This window comes from Spermophilus citellus (genome assembly GCF_964194105.1).
Source record: "Spermophilus citellus genome assembly, chromosome: 11".
NCBI lineage: Eukaryota > Metazoa > Chordata > Mammalia > Rodentia > Sciuridae > Spermophilus > Spermophilus citellus.
The window spans coordinates 118,127,682-118,147,379 of record NC_138192.1 but is presented as its reverse complement, the minus strand read 5'-3'; positions in this window follow the sequence as shown (position 1 = coordinate 118,147,379).

The window sequence follows — 19,698 nt, the reverse complement described above, 5'->3', positions numbered from 1 at the left end:
CATGCTGGGAGGAAGAAGGAGGGCCCTTGAGAGGCTGAGGTGAGCACTGACTAGGTCAGGGAGCAGGGAGGCTTCTCTGAGGAGGGAGTACTTCAACAGAGATGTAAGGAGTTAACTGGTAGATGCAGAGAGGGAAGGCCATTTCCAGCTGAGGAAATAACCATTGTGAAAGTCCTGTCTGAGCATGGAGGGAGGATTGCATGCAGGGGACATGGTGAAACAGGATTTGCAGGAGGTTGGAAGAGGGGGTGAAGTACAGCCTGGTGGGGTAGATAGGCTGGAGGGATTTGGGATGACCTAATCAAAAAAGGCATGGAAGGTAATATTTTTTCTTTATTTTAAGAACAGTGGATCCAGGTATGGTGGCACATGCCTGTAATCCCAGTGACTTGGGAGGATGAGCAGGAGGATTGCAAGTTCAAAGTCAGCCTCAGCAACTTAGCCAGGACCCTAAGCAACTTAGGGAGACCTGTCTCTAAAACATCAAAAGAGTTGGGGATGTAACTCTGTGGTTGAGTGCCTCTGGGTTCAATCCCCAATATCAAAACAAACAATGAAACAAAAACAGTATCAATTTCAAGAGGGAAGAGAAAGAGAAGGAAGGGGAGCTTTAGGTTAAAGAAAACCAAATGGGCATATAAATAAAGAACAAAACAGGTGAATTGGAACTACAGTATTTAGGAATGCATGTTTGGATGACAAAGAAAAATACAGATGCTTCCCAACTTATGATAAGGCTACAGATAAGCCCAGTATAAATTGAAAATATCTCAAGCTGAAAATGCATTTGATGTACCTTACCTACTGTGGCTCAGCCCACCCTGCCCTGAACATGCTGGTAACACTTGCAGTAGCCCAGAGCTGGGCAAAATCCTGTAACACAAATCCTATTTTATAATAACACACTGAATATCTTCAGTAATTTAGATAGTGTGGAAGTTGAAAACCAGCATTGTTATATGTTAGGTTTTTTTTTTTTTTTTTTTTTTTTTTTTGCTGTAGTGACTGAAAGACCTGATAAGAACAATTTTAGAGGAGGAAAAGTTTATATGATGCCTCACAGTTTCAGAGATCTCTCAGTCCATAGACAGCCAACTGCATTTCTCAGGGCTCAAGGTGATGCAGATCATCATGGTGGAAGAGTGTGGAGGAGAGAAATTGATCACATGATGATCAGAAAGAAGAGGTTCCACTGGCTATATTCAAAATATGTATCCCAAAGGTTCACCCTCAATGACCCACCTCCTCCAGCCACACCCTACCCACCTTCAGTTACCACTCAGTTGATCCCTATCAGAGGATTAATTAATTGATTGGATAATTCATTGCTATAAGACTCTCATAACCCAATCATTTGTCCTCTAAAGCTTCTTGCATCATTTCACACATGAGGTTTTGGTGGGGAGCATCTCACATCCAAACCATAACATATATGGATGCAGTGAACACATCTGTAGACATTGACATGAAGGGGTTTGGAAATACAATATCCAAAAATTGCTGGCAACGTACTATACTGTAAAGCATTGGTTGTTTCCCCTCATGGTGGTAGGGCTTTCTGGGAGCTGAGATCTCCTAAGAGTATCTTACTACTTATCACTAGCTCAGGAAAAGGTCAAAAGTCAAGTTACGGTTTTACTGAATTCATATACTTTTACACCATTATGAAGTCCAACTGGTGAGTGGAGTAAGCCAGGGGCAGTCCCTAAGTAGCTACTGACTGCTATTTGCTACAAAAGTTGGGGTCATAGCTCTGGGAGTAGGGGAAGGAGACAGTTCTGCTTTGAGGGGCACCCTGGGAAGGACAGCCTGGCAAGATTTCATCTCCTTTCTTGGTCAGTCATTTCACAGGTGTTCAATTGTACATTTGTTTTATGCTCTTTTCTGGGTTCATTATTTTAACCCTGAAAGGATTTTTTTAAGACATACCTTGGCAATGGGAATGACTGGTCAGTTCTATGCTTTGAAGGTTCAGGCCACCCAGAGTGAAGACAGGGTTGGAAAGCAGCCAAAGTGGAAGCAGGAAGACCAATTAGAAGGCTCTGTGACTGTCCAGGCGGGGTGGGGGGGTGGGGGTGGGGGCAAGGCAAAACAGTGCAGCCTTGACCTGGGTGAGTGGCAGAGGAAATGAAAAGAAGTGGAAGTTTAGTGTCAGGGAAGTAGGGTCAAGTGGACCTGGGGACTGGTTGAAAATGAGGGGAGGTGTCAAGGATGTTTCTTAAAGTTTTAACCTATTTAACAGGATGGATGCTGGTGTCGTCCACCCAGCAGTAAACACCAGAAGAGGACCAGCATCGGGCAAACTTTGGGACATAAATTCAAGGTACTTCCGAAACACTCAAGAGAAGCTGTCAAGCAGGCTGTTGGCTCTATGGATCTGAGTGCAGAGGGGAGGCCTGGGCTGAGTCATCTCTGTGTAGGGTATAATTAAACTGCATCACCCAGGGGAGAGGACAGGCTGAGAGGAGCCTTGATGAAGGGCAGTTTTTCATGGCTAGATGAAGGGGAAGAGGCTGCAGAAGAGACAGAGGGGGTGCTGCTGGGGCAGAGGTGGTGGGAGAACACAGAAGTCAGGGAAAGAGGGCACTCAGGAGGAAGAAAGCGGACAACCCTGCTGGCCTCTCTGAGACGTCAGTCAGGAGAGGGAAACATGTTCTAGAACACAGGAGGAACACCACTGGGTTAGCTAAACCTTGGGCCAATTTTGTCAAGGCACAAACGCCATCCCACCAACTTCTTGCTGTAAAACCTCCGTCTTCCATCAGCACATCTCTGCTTGCAAAATAAAGCCCATACTTCTAAGCTTGGCCTTGAGATCCAGACAATTTCTCTTTCTCTCTTTCTCTTTCTCTCTCTCTCTCTCTCTCACTCTCTCTCTCTCTCTCTCTCACTCCTCTCCCCCCCCCTCTATATATGGAACACTTCACGAATTTGCGTATCATCCTTGTGCAGTGGAGCTAATCTGTATCATTCTAATTTCAGTATGTCTGCCAAAGTGAGACCCTACCAGTTTGTCTCTTCTTTGTCTTCCTAGCCTCAGCTTGCATTTTGTCTCCACGCGAGCTCCAAGCTGATAGGGGATCTTGTTCAGACCCCAACCCCTGCCCACACTGGCTCTCCTCCCCACCAAACAGCCCCTACATCCCCCAAGATCTCAGGTACCTACAGCTGGCAGCAAATGCCTCCAATTCCTAATAGCTTTCCTTAAGGAAATACAGCATCCAGAGTGAATTTTGTCTGTAAATTTCCTCCCATTGGTTCTGGGTGGTTTGGGAGGACATGAACTGAGTCTGGCCTCACTGAGTGATAGCCTGTAGGGCAGAGCAAGGCAGGAATTCAAAAGGCAGAGTAACACCTCTTCACCCAAACCAGGTCTTCTGGACTCAAATGGAAAACTGGGGAGCCCACAGGAGTTCTTGGCATGGCCTCTCTTGGTGCACCCCACCACCACCACCACTAGCTCCAAGGCAGGCTCCGGGAGTCTGAGTGCAGAACCACAGCGCCATCTCCTGGCATGACAGCACACTGTTCCTCAAGAGAAAAAGCTGGTCTCCAAGACAGAGAAATGCACATGAAAAATTAGAACTAGGTTGATCTCTAATTTGTAATATTAGCAACATTTTAGAAGATGGTGCTAGTAAAGAAGATGAGCTGGAAATTTGACCATATTTTCTGGAGAACATACTGACAAAACTGATTATCTACTTTGTAGAAGTCCTCTTCTGGATTGATACACAAAGGAAGTTATTCAAGAGGGGAAAAAAATTCCCTGGGTGCAATAGTACATGCTTGTAATCCCAGGGACTCCAAAGGCAAGTTCAAGGTCAGCCTCAGCAACTTATGGATGCCCTGAGTAAGTTAATGAGATCCTACCTCAAAATTAAAATGGGCTGAGGATGTAGCTTAGGGGTAAGTTACCCACTGGATTCAATCCCTAGTTTTTTTTAAAAAGTTTGGGGAATCTATCTATATATGAAATATATCCATGAAAAACTTTTCTGTTAGGGCAGAGCTAGAACCATTTGCAATGACTAGCTGGAAGTAGGGCATAGTTAACCAAGCATGATTTGACCACAGGATAAAGTACTGTGCGGGCCTTAAAATGACGATATGTTCATTGTATTAAAACTAGAAACAGACTTCTTGAAATAAAGCCAATTGACAGAAAGAGCACTCCAAATGCTATTTTCATAATAAAGACTGTGAAGTAGACATGTGCACAACAATAAGCAGTGGAGAGGATTGAAAATCTCATAGTCAATGTTATTAAAGGATGAAGAAGCCCTTGGAATTTTTTGTCTATTTAAAGACTCTTTGGTTGATACTTATTTTTATTATGAAAACATCAGCTATTCAGTTAAAAAAATCAAACAAAAAAGGAATTGTCTAGGAAAATACCCAAAGTTTACAGAGCTGAAGACTGTCCCTCAGGGGATAGTAGTGTTAGAGATCTTCTGTAAGGTGTTTCTCCAAAGCATTTTTCCCCTCCTAACATACCCATAGCTCATAATATGCTCTTGGTAGATGTCTGTGGAGCCCCTGAATGAACACGATGCTGTGCCCACCATAATGGCCATCTTCCTCATTGCCCTTCTGCTCTCCAGAAGTGTCCTCGGCCTATCGCTTCAAGTTATTCACTGTGGTTCTGTGAGGGCCTGATCATACATGGAAGCTGTGAATGACCTTTCTAGCTGCCTATTTTCAGTGCTTTTCCAAAATTAAATCTAAGACCAACCAGAAGGTGGTTTCCAATGAGCAAGGAAATTCTCACATTTTGAATTCATATATGGAATTGCTTAATCAAAACTAGTTATATGCCTCTTATGTCCTAGGCACATAAAATAGACATGTCACAGGCTGAGTTTGTAATGCTTGGGGTTTGCTTGGAATCAACACCTGCATTGGTAAGAAGAGGAAGGAAATAGGATTGGAGCTAAATTCCAATCCAGGGTTCTGGAGCCATGGAGGAAGATTGGCCCCAGAGTGTCCCTTGCTGGGTTGAAATGGCAGGTCTTTGTACCCGTGCCTCATCCAGTCATCAGCTATGTGGGCAGTCCTGGGAAGGATAAGAGGTGTTTTCTGCCACTGAGGCTGATCCCAAAGGAGCAGACAGCTAGACACTTCCTGCTGGCCACGCTCCTCCAGCTGACCAGCAAGTTCTTCCTTGAAGGGGAACCTGGGTGGTACATATCTGTGTTTACATGGATAGGATGTTTAGCATATAAAGTAACTGAAGCCAATATCATTATCATTTGGTATTATCATCTCAGCTTATGCTTCTGCCTGTATCCCAACCATCCCTTCCCTGCCTATCCCACAGTGGTCCAGCACTTACCAGCCCCAGTGAGCCACCCCATCCAGAAGGCCCCCCATGGGGAGAATGTTATTGATGGCCTGTAGATGGATGACCAAAGGGGCCACAGGGTATCCAGCAGGATCAGCGACATCAAGGGTAGAACCCAGGATGCTCCTCCTTACCCACTCCTCCCCACCATAACCAGGACTTATCACCAACACAATCCCTAATCTCCTGTGTGTCTGGACCTTGAACTTTGTCCCTGCCTCTATCACAGCATGGCCCACCTGCTGCCCTCATGGGGCCACTCTCTGTCCCCCCTGCACAGAGAGTCTCTATTGCATAGATACTGCCCCTGACATTATTTCTTAATTATTGCTTTGTATCATTTTACTTTTAGTTTCAGAACTCAAGCAAGATCGGTTGATATTGAAAATAATCAGGGTGTGAAAAATTCAGCTCAACCACTTGCAAACTGTGGGGATTTAAGTAACTAGCCTGTCTGTGCCTCAATTTCCCATGGGGACCAGAATGCCTACCACACAGAGCTGGAATGAGGATTAAATAGCATTGGGAAGGCACAGAACAAGGTCGCTACTGAAAGATACCAGCTTCAAGTGGAGAACTTGGTGAGGATCAACTTTCTTGCACTAAATGAAGATTCAGAGACAGCTGCCAGGAAACCAGATGCATGCATGGATCATCACCTGGGGGAAGAGTGATGATTTCCTTGGAACTTTAAGCTTAAAATGAGACATTTAAAAAAAATAAGTAAATAATAATCTGGGTAGTACATGGATATGAAAAAAATACATAAAGGGGCCATCAAAGCTGGCATTTGGAGAAGCATGGCCTATGCCTTGGGTGTTCTTTAACTCATCTGCGCTCTGAGGGGAGAAATGCAGCAGACCAGGGGGGACAGCAGGGCCCTCTGCCCCTGAGCAATCAAAGGATGGCTCCAGCTGAACATTTGTTCCTCCAATTCCAGGGGCCTTGTGTGACTGGAGTCCCTGAGGGCCCCAGGCATATGTTGAAACCTTCCTCCCCCAGGTTGGTCACCCAGTCTGGCATTTGGTGTCTTCTTTTTTTAGAGAGAGAGAATTTTAAAATATATTATTATTATTATTATTATTATTATTATTATTATTATTATTTTAGTTTTCGGCGGACACAACATCTTTGTTTGTATGTGGTGCTGAGGATCGAACCTGGGCCGCACGCATGCCAGGCGAGTGCACTACCTCTTGAGCCACATCCCCAGCCCCTTGGTGTCTTCTTCATTCCTCCCAAGATGGCATGTGGAAAGAAAGGTCAGAGACCCAAGTTCTGGGCCCAGGAGCTTAGTTTTTGCTTTTTTCTTGAGCAAGTCTCTTCTCTACTTGCTGCCTTCCTCTCCCCATGTGACAGGGAGGAGTGGACATGGATTGAGCCCTAAACTCTGTAGGTCCTAAAATCTTCTAAGGATTGTGGTGAGTCCTAGAAACCAGCAGAGGGTGCCAGACCCTAAGGAGCAGATTTGATGCGCTGCTCAGTTCTCCCCAGGGGAGAGAAAGTAGGAAGAGCCACCAGGACCTGGGGAAAGTGGCTTAGCATTCGCTCAGGAGAAAAGAGCTCTGAGGAGGGACAGGACCAGCCCAAGGCTGGAGGCCTGGCTCCAGGCAAGGCATTTTCTCTCGCTCTGCAAATAGCAATTATAGAAAAACTCTCAACATTCAAATGCAAGATTGCGTTCCAACACCACCTTCTCTTTAGATCCTCCAGGTCACTAAGATGAGACTTCTTTTCTCTTTCTGCTAACAAAAAGGTTGGGATTTTTGATTTTTGCAGTACTGGAGACCGAAGCAGGGGTCTGAACATGATAGTCACTGAGCTACATACACCCCCAGTCCTTCACATTTATTTATTTATTTAGAGGTGCTTTACCACTGAGCTACATTCACAGCTCTTTTTATTTTTATTTTAAGATAAGTTCTTGCTCAATTTTCCAGGCCAGCCTGGAACTTGTGAGCCTCCTTCCTCAGCCTCCTGAGTATCTGGCTTACAAAAAGTTTTTAAGTGAACAAAGGAAAAAAAGAAATCTAGTATCTGAATGGATAAAGAAAATATGGTATATATACACAATGGTATTACTCAGCTTTAAAAAAGAATGAAATTATGCATTTGCCAGTAAATGGATGGAGCTGGAGAATATCACGTGCTAAGGAAATAAACCAATCCCAAAGAACCAAAGGTCAAATGTTTTTTCAGATATGTGGATGCTAATTCACAATAGGGGAGGGGCTAGGGAAGAATAGAGGTACTTTGGATTAGACAGAGGGGAGTGAAGGGAGGGGAGGAGGTATGGGATAGGAAGGATAGTAGAATGAATCAGACATTATTACCCTGTGTGCATATATGATTACATGACAGGTGAAACTCTACACCATGTACAGCCAGAAGAATGGAAAGTTATCTCCATTTATGTATGATGTGTCAAAGTACAATCTATTGTCATGTATAACTAATTAGAACAAATAAAAGTGAATTTGTAATTTCAAGACATTTGAACAAAATAGATCATTGGGGCATTGATGGTGCTAGGAAAACAAAACAAAACAAAACAAAAAACACCTTAAAAATTTTTTATGTTTATCAGTAGAAAAATAATTGCACTTATTATAGCCAATGCTATAAAATACAGGCTCTACATATGCTGACAGGGTCAAGACATATTTTCATTGAAGAAAGCAGGAACATCATATCCAGGATAAATCTTTAAGTGGAAAAAAAATCCTCTAAGGGGTAAATTTCTGGAAGAAAACACAATAAACTGGTTTTTAAAAAAAATATTTTTATTTGTTATTGATGGACCTTTATCTATTTTTTTAAAATATGTGGTGCTAAGAATTGAACCCAGTGCCTCACACATGCTAGGCAAGCGCTCTACCACTGAGTCACAACCCCAGCCCACAATAAACTGTTAATAAGGGTAGCCTAAAGATTATAGGAAAAGGGAGATTTTTCTTTTTAATATTATACCTCTCTATATTGCTTTAGAATTTTTTCCAACAATGTGAATGTCTTACATTTGAAATGTCAACCCTGCCAAGTAGGTATTTCTATTCCTATTTGAGCAAAGTAGAAAACCAAGGTTTACTGGTACCAAAACAGGCGGGTGGACCAATGGTATAGAATAGAGGACACAGAGACAAATCCACAAAGTTACAACTATCTTATATTTGATAAAGGGGCTAAAAGCATGCAATGGAGGAAGGATAGCATCTTCAACAAATGGTGTTGGGAAAACTGGAAATCCATATGCAACAAAATGAAACTGAACCCCTTTCTCTCGCCATGCACAAAAGTTAACTCAAAATGGATCAAGGAACTTGATATCAAACCAGAGACTCTGCGTCTGATAGAAGACAAAGTTGGATCCGATCTACAAATTGTGGGGTCGGGCTCCAAATTCCTCAATAGGACACCCATAGCACAAGAGTTAACAACAAGAATCAACAAATGGGACTTAATTAAACTTAAAAGTTTTTTCTCAGCAAGAGAAACAATAAGAGAGGTAAACAGGGAGCCTACATCCTGGGAACAAATCTTTACTCCTCACACTTCAGATAGAGCCCTAATATCCAGAGTATACAAAGAACTCAAAAAATTAGACAATAAGATAACAAATAACCCAATCAACAAATGGGCCAAGGACCTGAACAGACACTTCTCAGAGGAGGATATACAATCAATCAATAAGTACATGAAAAAATGCTCACCATCTCTAGCAGTCAGAGAAATGCAAATCAAAACCACCCTAAGATACCATTTCACTCCAGTAAGATTGGCAGCCACTATGAAGTCAAACAACAACAAGTGCTGGAGAGGTTGTGGAGAAAAGGGTACACTTGTACATTGCTGGTGGGACTGCAAATTGGTGCGGCCAATTTGGAAAGCAGTTTGGAGATTCCTGGGAAAGATGGGAATGGAACCACCATTTGACCCTGCTATTGCCCTTCTTGGACTATTCCCTGAAGACCTTAAAAGAGCATGCTACAGGGATACTGCCACATCGATGTTCATAGCAGCACAATTCACAATTGCTAGACTGTGGAACCAACCCAGATGCCCCTCAGTAGATGAATGGATAAAAAAAATGTGGCATCTATACACAATGGAGTACTATGCAGCAATAAAAAATGACAAAATCATAGAATTTGCAGGGAAATGGATGGCACTAGAGCAGATTATGCTTAGTGAAGCTAGCCAATCCCTAAAAAACAAATACCAAATGTCTTCTTTGATATAATGAGAGCAACTATGAACAGAGCAGGGAGGAAGAGTAGGAAGAAAAGATTAACATTAAACAGAGACATGAGATGGGAGGGAAAGGGTGAGAAAAGGGAAATTGCATGGAAATGAAGGGAGACCCTCATTGCTATACAAAATTACATACAAGAGGTTGTGAGGGAATGGGAAAATAAACAAGGAGAGAAATGAATTACAGTAGATGGGGTAGAGAGAGAAGTTGGGAGGGGAGGGGAGGGGGGATAGTAGGGGATAGGAAAGGTAGCAGAATACAACAATGACCAATAGGACATTATGTAAAATTGTGGAAGTGTAACCGATGTGACTCTGCAATCTGCATTTGGGGTAAAATTGGGGGTTCATAACCCACTTCAGTCCAATGTATGAAGTATGTTATGTCAAGAGCTTTGTAATGTTGTGAACAACCAATAAAAAATAAATAAATAAATAAAAAAAATTAAAAAAAAAAAAACCCAAGGTTTAGTGAATGTGATTTGTTGAAAGTCACATAGTGAATACAGCCACATCTTTTGGCTGGGTAGAGCAATACAGCCACATTTTTTGGCTGGTAGAGCTGGGTAGATCTCTGTTGAGATCCTGAAAGAACAAGGCAACATGCCTCCCGAAGTTCTCTGTGGGATCCTGGTGAACTAGGCCTGCTTAAGACATGTGTCCACTCCAGTTTGTAGGCTACCCAGGAGCTCTGTGGGAAAGAACTTGAACCTGGCTTATGAATGGCATTTAAACAAATGCAGCAAATGGAGTGAGATTTCCTGAAGGTCAAACTGAGGCAGGGGAAGAGGGAGAGATAGATACGACTGTCCTCTGAGGCAGACATTGTGTGTGAAAGAAATGTGGTAGCGGAGGCTATACTAGTAGCCAAGCCAGACTGAGATGTTGGAGAATGCTGCTAATCCAGGTGAGAAATGAGGTTGCACTTGACCATCACTGTAACCCAGCACCACCACCCCCACACATACACATATATACCGTGAGACTCTGGGAAGGAGTCTCTGTAACACAAGGGCATTATTAGGAGCCAGCAGCTGGGTTGTGGGAAACTTATTTTTTTTTTAACTTTTTTTTTTTTTAGTTGTCAATGGATCTTTATTTTATCTATTTATTTATATGTGGTGCTCAGGATTGAACCCAGGGCCTCACACATGCCAGGCAAGTGCTCTACCACTGAGCCACAACCCCAACCCTGGGAAACTTCTTTGAAAGAGCTGATCTGAAGAAGTGCACAGAAAATTTCTGTTGGGGGCTGGAGTTATGGCTCAGTGGTAGAGCACTTGCCTGGCATGTGTGAGGCCCTGGGTTCAATCCTGAGCACCACATATAAATAAATAGATAAAACAAAAGATCCATTTACAACTAAAAAATATTAAAAAGAAAAAAAAAAGAAAATTCCTGTTGGCCTAAGAAAGTCAGGAGCCACAGAGGCCTGTGGTCAGAGAAGTAAGGAAATGGCAGAGGCACTGGTGTAGACAATAGAGTGACTTCAGCCAATGAAGAGAGCTGCAAGTTCAGAGGGCTGCAGGGCAATAGGACTGTGTCCCAGCGGCCAGGTCTGTGTGTCAAAGGTCCTCAGACTCAAAGAAGAAATTGTGGGGACAGGTCTTTCTTTTAATCAAAGGGGTAACACTTTGAGCTCCAGGATTTGGCATATCAGCTGCAAATGTGGCATATTTATTATCAGTAGTTGAGATACAAGTAAACAGCTCACTTTGGTTTATTTTCATCAATAATTATTTTATTTTAAATCAGCATCACACCCTGCAGAGCAGATATTACAGTTCTCATTATATACAAGAGGAGGGGGTATGGGGGCAGGAAAGATGGTGGAATGAGATGGACATCATTAACCCTAGGTACATGTATGACTGCCCATATGGTGTGACGCTACATCATGTACAACCAGAGAAATGAAATGTTATGCTGCAATTGTGTACAATGAATCAAGATGCATTCTGCTGTTGTATATACCTAGTTAAAATTAATTAATTAATAAAAAATTCAAGAAGAAATTGAGGCTTAGAACTTACCCAGCTCTTAGAGCAGGGAACAACCACCTCATCTCTCCTACCCCTGGTTTCTTTTAAACCCAGGTGCAAGTAGGTAATTGACTTAGTGTCAAGGCTTGTACCTCTCCCAGAGGTCCTGAACTTGCCACTGCATATAAAATGGGGTGTTTAGGTACTACATTTTTAGAAGGGAATGAGTACATCATATTAGGCATTGACTTTTTTTTTTTTTTTTGGCAGTCCTGGGTATTGAACCCCGGGGTGCTCTGCTATTGAACTACATCCCAGCCCATATTTCATTTTTTCATTTTGAGACAGGGTCTCACTGAGTTGCTGAGGCTGGCCTCAGAGTCATAATCCTTCTGCTTCAACCTCCCAGGAATTATAGGTGTGCACCACCATGCCTGGCTTAGGCACAGGCATTTCTAAAGTTGTATGTAACCTGGCATGGAGGATGTATGTGACTGTTGGACAGCTAAAGTAGAAGAGCTTTTGTTGTCTTTTCAACACCATTCCATCTCTTCTTATTCTTTAGTAGCCATGCAGTTGGGAGAACTGACTCTAGTCAAGAAAGAGCCCTGATTTGTCTAAGTCAAACATGGTATTCTCCCAAGGATGGGGACTGTTTCTAGAATAAGCACATGGCTCAGAGCGGACGAATGAGACTTTCTCCTTGTAACAACTTTTTTCTTTTTTTCTTTTTGCTGCTGGGGTTGTGGCTCAGTGTTAGAGCCCTTACCTAGCATGCATGAGGCACTAGGTTTGATCCTCAGCACCGCACAAAAATAAATAAATCAAATAAAAATGTTTCCTTGTCTTGGAAGGAAGTGTAAGAAATGACGGTATCTTTTCTTCTGGATTCTGGAGGGCCCAGGTCATGGGCCCAGAGCAGCTATTGCCTGAGTACTTGAAGCTGACACCAGAGACAAGCAGAGCTGGAAAAGCAGTGCTAAGAAAATCAAGGGAAAATCCACCAGAGTCTCTGGATTAAATTGGTTGGAAGCCCAGCCTCGCCTCAGTGACCCAGTGAACCAATAAATTTCCAAATTATTTAAACCCAGTTGAATGGAATTTTCTGTTACATGTGTCTGAAATCATCCTCAGTAATACTGCTTGCTTTCTGAGAAACGTCGTCTCAGCTGCAGCATCCACCGCCCATGGGGCCCTTGTTCCTGAGCCACACAGATAGTCGTGTTGGTCCCCATTCTGGTCAACTCCTTCTCTTTCCCTCCCCTGTCTGTCCCACTCTGGATCACAACACAGACGATCTTGCTGCCTGGATGCTGTGATAGGTCACAGGAAACTTCCCAAGGTTTCCAAGGCTTGGGGTGATCCTGTATTGCTCTTGGTACTAGGATGCTTCTGCTATTCCCACACCCCAGACTCTGCAGCCCTTTTTTTTTTTTTAATATTTCTTTTTTTTTACTGATTATTTAAAACATTACAGAGCTCATGATATATCATCTTTCATACATTTGACTCAAATTGGGTTTTGAACTCCCATTTTCACCCCAAATACAGATTGCAGAATCACATCTGTTACATATTCACATTTTTACATAATGGCATATTAGTGACTGTTGTATTCTGCTACCTTTCCTATCCCCTATCTGCAGCCCTTTTTACTTGAGCGCCATCCAGGAAGTAAGGCGTGATGGGTACATGGACCAGAGGCTGAGGGTAGAGCGCTCTCCTTCAGGGCCTCCCATCTGCTGCTCCTAGTGTTTTCTTCTGACTTTTCTCACTACGCCCCAAAGAAAGAGAACTTTAATCTCCTCTTGTTTCATGCTTATTCTGCTAAATCTTTTGTGTTTCTTCTTAATCCCACCTGTTCTGTTCTTTTCCTTTGCTTCAATTTCTTGCCTTCTTTTATTGACTAATTCTGGCTCTATTCTTTTAATGCTTTTCCTAGTGTGACAGCATGCGTGATTAACATATCAAAATCTAAAGCAAATCAAAACCTTTTGCTCTTTGCATGCAGACAACATTAGATTTTTCAAATACTTTAACTCCATTCTCCCTTATTATTTTAATTTTTTTTTTTAGTTGTAGATGGACACAATACCTTTATTTTACTTGTTTATTTTTATGTGGTGCTGGGGATGGAACCCAGTGCTCTACCACTGAGCCACAACCCCGGCCCACCCCCATTCTTAATTTATATGTTACTGTTGCCAATATTTTAATTCTGTAACTTCACAGGACATTATAATTTTATTATTTGTATTTATTTTTTGTTTTTATTATATATTTACTTTTTCAGTGTTAGGCACTGAGCCTGCTAGGCAAGCCTCCCAGCCTCCTCTTTATTCCTTTTTAGGGCTCAGATCTACCATGTAAGATTGCTTTTCTCCTCTCTGAAGCATATACTCCAGAATTTTCTTTACTGATGTAATGAACTCTGTTTTTATTTGTCATAAAATACATTTTTTAATCTTCTTAGTAAATTTTCTCTTGGTATAAAATTATAAATTGGGAGACAAGGCATGGCAGCACACACTTGTAATCCCAGTAACTCAGGAGGCTGAGGCAGGAGACCATAAGTTCAAGGCCAGCCTCAGCAAGTTAGCCAGGCCTTGTCTCAAAATAAAAATGAAAAAGACTGGGGAGATAGCTTAGTGGCAGTGTACCCTGGGTTCAATCCCCAGTACTCTAAATAAATAGAATTCTAAGTTGGAGATTATTTTCAGCACACTGAAGATATTCTACTGCTTTCTGATCTCCACCTTGTATTGAGAAGTCAGCTATTACATTGTCGTTATTTTCATTTAATACATGAAGAAAATGAGGCTCTTTGAAAATAACCTGTCTTTTTCTCCTGCTGCTTTAAAATGTTCTCTCTTTGTCTTTGGTGCTCTGATGCATGATGTTTCTGGTGGGCTTCTCCTTTATTTCCCCTGGCATTCGTAGACACTGTAATTTTTTGATCAGTTCCAGAAAACCTCAGCTAATCCCTCAACATCGTGCTCTGCTCCATTCTCTCACTACTCTCCTTCTGGAACTCTATTGAAATTTGCTTTAGTCTTTTCTACTCTAACTTTTATTCTCCAACTCTCTTTCATATGTCTTTTGGATATACTTTCAACCCTCTGTATTACACTCTAGGTAACCTCTTCCAACCCAATGTTTAATCTTTTTAGTGCTACCTAAAATATTGTTAAATTCATCTGTTCAATTTTAACTTACGTTGTGTTTTTCATTTTTTGAACCTATACTCACTTTTTTTTTCAAACTGAAAATCTGTCAAGCTGCCTTTTCTTCTCTTTCTTTCTTTCTTTCTTTTTTTTTTTTTTTTTTTTTTTTTTTGAACTCAGGGGTGCTTTACCCCTGAGAAACATCTCAAGCCTCTTTTTATTTTTTATTATGAGACTGGCTCACTAAGAGGCTTAGGGCCTCACTAAGTTGCTGAGGCTGGCCTTGAACTCACAGTCCTCCTGCCTCAGCCTCCTGAGTCACTGGGATTATAGGCATGAGCCACTATGCCCAGTTTGCTAAGCTGCTTTTTAGTTTGCTAGTTGTGCCATACTTTTTTCAGGCTTGCCTTATATTTCTTTAAACATAGTAAGTATAATGTTATGTATAAAAGGTCTGATATTTCCAGTTTCTGAAGTTTATATAGGGTTGCTCCTGTCATCTTTGTGCTGGTTCTTGTTCATGGCTCCTTGTTTCTTTATGTGCCTAATTATCTTCAACAATGTGATAAATATTTTTGGAATAATCTGTGATTTTTGGAGAAGGTAAGTTTCTCCAGAGAATATTTATGTTTGTTTCTGCTGAGCACTTGGGTCATCACTGATGTAGTCCCACCTTACATCAAGTTCAAGGTTTAATATTGTCTGGACATAAAAGCTAGTTTGCTTCTGGATGCACTTGCTCTGAGGGTGCAATCCTTTTGAGATAACTGCTTTCTACAGATGGAGTCTCTTCTCTCAACTTGCATGGGTTGCTGGACCCCCATCTAATGGCTCTTGCTAAAATTGGCAGAAGCCCTAGAGCAAAAGTCACTTCTCACTAACGTTCTTTCAGTTGGCCCTTATCTTATTTTAGAAAATGCTCTTTATATTTTATCCAGTCTTTTTTGTTATTCCTAGTGGAACATGTTTTCTGAATAACCTAATCTTCCCCAACTCCAAAATCTTTTACATCAAAGGTTTTCCATTTCTTCCAGAAGATCTCAGAAATGCACAAGCCAGAAGGTGCTCCTCTGCACTGTACTATTTCTTTCTGGAGACAAAATGAAAAATCAATAGGTTAGAAGAAAGTACCCACTTCCCAATTTTGTTCCTATTTTTAAATACTCTTCCATCACATATGTAAACTGCTTAACCTGGTATCCAGCACACACTTAGTGCTTCTGGCCACAGTGAGTGGAGCATTGGCAGAATTAGTCAAATAAGGGTGAATCCTGGCACTTATACTGGAATTCATAGGAACTCTTTCCAACTCATTTAAAGTATGAAGATACACTATTTACAGCTCAGTAAATATTTATTATTGTTTCTATGCCCAAACTCACCTTCTTTATGTAAAGTCTTCCTTCAATAACCTTGTTCCATTTCAATCTTCCTTTTATTCTATTTTCTTCAAGCACCTTGTAAAAGTTCCCGTGACAACCTTCTGATTTACTCTAATTGCTTTCTCAAATGGGCACTATTTCTTGGTTATAACACTTTCATCTGCAAATGACGAATGACACACTTCAAATTTCTTTAAACCAACCAATAATCAAACGTTTCTATTGGTTTATGTAATTGAAAAAGCCCAGCAGTAGGTCTTTAGGTACAATTTAATCCAAGGATGCAATGAATGCCAGGAGGATCTGTCTTTCCCCATCATATCATGACTCTTGCCCGCGGATTGGTATTTATTATCTGCCCCGCTCTCCATAGTAGCCCCCAGATTCTCCACACTATACCCTCCTACTTCACCAGTTGGAAAGAGTTCCTATTAATTCCAGCAAAAGTCCCAGGATTCACCCTTATTTGACTAATTCTGCCAATGCCCCACTTACTGTGGCCAGAGGTACTAAGTGTGGGATGAGCTTAGTCTGAATCGGAGGTCTACTTCTTGGAACCCACCCATAGCTGAGCCCTCCAAAAATCCAGTGCTCTGAGATCAGGGAATTTGGGGTTTTCTGAAGAAAATCTTGGAGGTGTGCCAAAAAAGGGGCAAAAGGATACTGTGGTGGGGGGGAGGCAAAAGTACTATCTGGGCACTACCATCCCAGCAGCTCACAGGAAAAGCTCAGCAATGGGCCTGTGGATCAATGGAACTGTCACCAAGGTGCTGGTTCTGTCCAGTCCACACATGCTGCTGTGTCCAGCACCCCCAGGAAGGATGAGCTGATGTGTCTGGGCCACTGAACAAAGGCTACTCTCACAGCCTCTCAACTGCTCTGGCAGAAGGGGACCCCATCTGTGATTTGTCAGTACATGGTTTCGTCCGGGCTACTCCCTTGGCCTCCTCAAGCTGTTTTTCTCTGATATAAAAATAACACTTAAACAGGATCCCCAACTCCATGTACTAGACAAATCGGCTCTCCAGAGGTGGCAGCCAAACTCACCCTAGAGTCAGGGTGCAGGGTCTTTATTATCTATCAACACAGTCTGTGAGGCAGTCATGAAGCAGGATTTCAAGAAACATAATATCATGACCAGAGGTTAAAATCAATCACCCAAGAAGTATACATTTCCAACTGAGGCCAGTATGTTCTGCCGATTTGCCTTGCCAGAGGCGACAGGTGGGAGTTGGGCTGGCAGTGAGCAGGTGTGGGAGATGGAGAGGCAAAGGGCAGGGGCAGGGCAGGGGCAGGGCAGGGGCAGGAAGGAGCACTCTCTTTAAACTAGCAAATTATCCTGGTCTCAGTGCTAAGCAGCACTGATGTCTGACTCGAGCCGGAGCACACCTCCGACTCTGATGGCAGTGTGAGATTGAGATGACCTCTAAGGTGCTGAAACCCTCCCGTGCCTGCCTGCCTTTGGAACCTCTGAAGTGGAGGTCTGAGGCCACTGGGAGCAGGTGGCAAGGTAATAGTAACCACTTACTGAGCACATATTACATGCCAAGCCTGTGCTCCCCCTAAAGTTCAGTGGTTACTTATGGGCACTGGAGTTCAGAAACCCTGGATTTGATTCTTGGATTCATCTCACTAGCTTTGATACTTTGATCAAGTTACTTCAATCTCATCTGTAAAACTACAGTAATAAAATCATTATTTCACAATGTTGCAAGGGATTATGTGGGATACTGCCTAGGATGTGTTCAGTGTTCTCTATAAACAAGGGTCAGTATCTACATATGTAAATTCTAGTGCTACACCAATCTTGCAGTGTAAATGTATTAATTAGAGAAAGATGCTATAGCAAAGGTCCCACTTGTCAGTGGCTTACACAAGACAGAAGTTTATTTTTAACATAACAGTCCAGAAGTAGGTGGGGGTGGGGGAGGATTATGATCTGAATGTGTCTCCCAAAAGTTCATATGTCGGAAATATTTTTAAATGTTCTTCTTAGTTACAGATGACAGTAGAGTTTAGTTTGACATATTTATACCCTATGTTGGAAACTTATCTCCAAAATAACAGTGTTAGATATGCTGCCTCTAAGAGGTGGTTAGGTCATGAGGGCTCTGGCCTCAGGAATGGATCAATGCTGTTTTCATGGAGTGGAAAACATTTTCTCAAGAGTGGATCTGTTATGAACAGATTGCCCTCTCTTTCTCTCTCTCCATGCAGGCTCTTTTGCCTTTTGCCTTCTGCCACAGGATGATGTAGCAAAAGGGCCCTGCCAGATGCAGACCCTTGATCTTGTATGAAATAAATTTCTTTTCTTTGTAAATTACCTAGTTTGTGGTATTCTGTTATAGTGACACAAAACTGACAGAGATAGGTAGGCAGGCCATGGTAGGATTGGGGAGGTCCTGCATCTTCTATCATTGGGTTCAAATATTTATTGCAGGGATGCTCTGGATCTGTATTCTTATTCTCTCTAAGGAGGTGGCAATCTTGAAGCTATTGGAGAAAACACACGAGGGTGTAAAGGAAACTCCCTTCTTCTGATGTCTGTCCACTGAGCTGGTTCCCACTGTCTGCTGAAAAGGATGGGCTCGAGAATGGGCTGGGAGCCCAGGTACCACCTTCTTCCAAACCATATCTTATAGGTAGCCCTAGTGCCAGCTCTTGTAGAACTTTGCTAGAAGCAGTAAGTTACAGCCAACATGCACCAGTGGTCTCAGTGTTTCCTACCAGTTTCCATGAGTTACAGGTTCTCTGAACCATCCACAAGGACACACGATGCAGTGGACCCAGAGAGCCCACACCTCCAGCTTCTGCCCACTGCCCCCTTATGCTCCGAGTCACCTTCACAGGCACAGAGCAGACTCAGCTCACACCACTGCCATGCTCCATTCTCTGTGCTACTTCCTGCAGGGTCAGAAGCAGGGCCTTCTCTTCCGGGAAGTCTTCCCTGACTATTATCCAAGTTGCATTTCCTTACAGTGCGTGTCCATCTCAGTAGAGTTGAGCTGGCATTCACCCAGCTGTTTCACAAGCAAATGTTATTCATCTCCAGTTCAACTGTGGGCCCCTTGATGGCCAAAATATGTTGGCTGGATGTGATGAAAAGTCTGTTTTGGGGACAGACAGACCTGATTCCAGCTTAGGCTCAGTCCTTTGCTTGCCAATGACCTTGGGAAATTTTGCTTGATTTCTCTGAGTCTTTTCCTATGAGCATGAAGATGAAAATCATGAAAAGGGAGTTTCTTTTACACCCACGTGTGTTTTCTCCAATAGCTTCTGTAACAGAGACTGCCAGTTGCCTCCTAATGTCTGTTTCTTTTTTTCTTTAGTAATAAAATTGCTTGAGTTTCAGCTGAAAGGGCTGCTGTTACAGTTTGGATCTGCATCTGGAATGTTTCACTAAGGCCCATATATTGAAGGCTTGATCTCCAATGCAGCAATGTTCAGCAGCAGAGCTTTGGGAAGTGATTGAATCAGAAGGACTTTGACATCATCACTGGATTAATCCATTGGTGGATTCACAGCTGAACGAACTATTGGGAGGTGGTGGAGACTGTAGGAGATAGTCAAAGGGA